Source organism: Tupaia chinensis, unplaced genomic scaffold, assembly GCF_000334495.1.
Source record: "Tupaia chinensis unplaced genomic scaffold, TupChi_1.0 Scaffold000263_1, whole genome shotgun sequence".
Classification (NCBI taxonomy): Eukaryota; Metazoa; Chordata; class Mammalia; order Scandentia; family Tupaiidae; genus Tupaia; species Tupaia belangeri.
The window spans coordinates 667,674-669,771 of NW_006159743.1; positions in this window are offsets into that span (position 1 = coordinate 667,674).

The following is a 2,098-nucleotide window of genomic DNA, read 5'->3' on the forward strand; positions in this document are numbered from 1 at the left end:
GGCGGCTGCAGCCCGGGGAGGGGGCCTAGCCACCGCGCGGCCACCTCGTCCCTGAAAAGTGCGCCGCGCCCCGCAGCGCCCAGATCTCTAGTCCCGAGGGACCCCAAACGTCGCAGGCGGCCAGGAAGACCCCGGCAACCTAGCCGCATCCGCGCCCCTCCGAGGGCCCAAGACCCCGCTGCGCCGCGTGGGAGGCTGGCGTGGAGGGCGCCGGGGCCGATGGTGTCACTTGTCCCGTCCACAGCCCTGCTGACTGGTCCTCCCCGCAGGGCCGCGAGTTGCCGCGCTGGGTTAGACTTTAGAGGGTACGCCCAGGCGCGGGGGTGCCGGGTGTGTGCACCGGAGGGTGGCGTTTGCTTAGCCACGGAGAGCACCCAAATGCAGGACATGGAATCGACTCCGCAAAAGCCCCTGGACCTGTGTTCCAGATCCGCCGCAGGGACTCGTGCTAGAGCTTATCTCCAGATCTCCTTCCTCAGCCTGTCAGGAAGTCTGTGTGGGGGACAGCCTTGGGAACCCCGGGCTCCACTATTCACCAGTCTGTAGCCTTGGGCAAAGTTCCTCGGATTCATACACAAATTAATAGAGAAGGGCCAGCAGGTGATGTGGTGGATAAGGTGTTGTACTCCCACACAGTATCCGAGGGTTCGAGTCCCAGACATGGTGGCTTTCTCTCGCTTGTCAAATTAAAAATACAAGTGATAAGAAAAAAAAAATATATATATATATATGTTTAATTGAGGAAGGAGACAGCAGGTAGTGGTACTGGAGCAGTCCCTGTCAGTGCTAAATTCATGCCATCCACTCATAATGATGATAGAAGTAAACACTGTACCCGGCCCAGTTTACATCGGCCACTGTTTGAGCACACGTTGTATATTGACTCCTTTAATTCTCCAATGCCTCATTGAGGCAGGCCTTCTTGTTGACACCATTTTCTACCTAAAGGGAGAAATGGAGGTGCAGAAGGTAGATAAGTAGCCAAAGGTCAGGACCTGTGGAGTTAGTAGAACTGGACTGAACCTAGCATTTTGGTTCAAATAGGCCTTGTACTTAAGCACTGTGCTCATTGCCCTACTTCAGATGTTGAAGCTTGTCTTTCTCTTTTGGAATCGTACTCTTATTTAACCCCATCAAAACTTAGACAGTCTAGGAGAAATAAATCAGAAACAAAAATAATTGAAAAGCCAACTGAAGCTGTGCTAACTCCTGAGACTTGCCAATTTACTGGCTCTTAGGGAGGACAGGGGAGGGGGAGTTACATTTTAAGAGAAAATGCCTTAATGCAAATAAGTTTATTGAGTGCATATTGGCATGTTGGCAAGCTGGTGGGAAAGATATTTAGGACTCTTGCGGTTCTTTTGACACCTCGCAAATCATATTGATCACTACTTCTATGTGAGGCCTCCTCTCATAAAACAGCATTTGTCACTGAGATCGTTTTCAATGTCGCTTACTTGATGGTTCATCAGTCTATGTTCCTCATACACGGATTCTGCTTAGTCCACGTTTATTCCCACTATATACGACAGATACAATTACTTATGTGTTCAATGACTAGTATTTATCTTCTCTGAATCTCAGATTTATTTCAGAGTTCATCATGTGTCATGGCATGGGGCTAGGCACTAGCGACATAAAAAGAGGACCTCAACATTGAACCTCCCCTGGAGGACCCTTAGAGCTATGGCAGAAACACGTATATACAGTGCCGCGTGGACAGTTTGTTGCCTGAAGAGTTAGGTGGGACAACTAATGTGAGTCTGAAAGTGTAAGAGTGTGATGAGATGGAAGGACATTCGAGACAGAAGCTGAGCTTTCACCATGCATGGTGTCAGTCTAGTATGGCTGGCCCAATCGAATGCCTTTGGAGAACTGGGCAGGAGAGGTCAGCTGTGACCTCTAAAGGCCTTGCCTGTCGTAGCGTAGGGACTCTGCCTATAGACAGTGGTGAGCCATGTGAGATTTAAGACTTGGCTTCCTCATGTATCACCTGATGGGATTATCTCAGCTAAAAGGACCATGAATAAAAAAGTGCCTTCCAGTAAAATAGTGGAATTGTCCCAGCTTGAGACACACACACACACACACTCCTGGG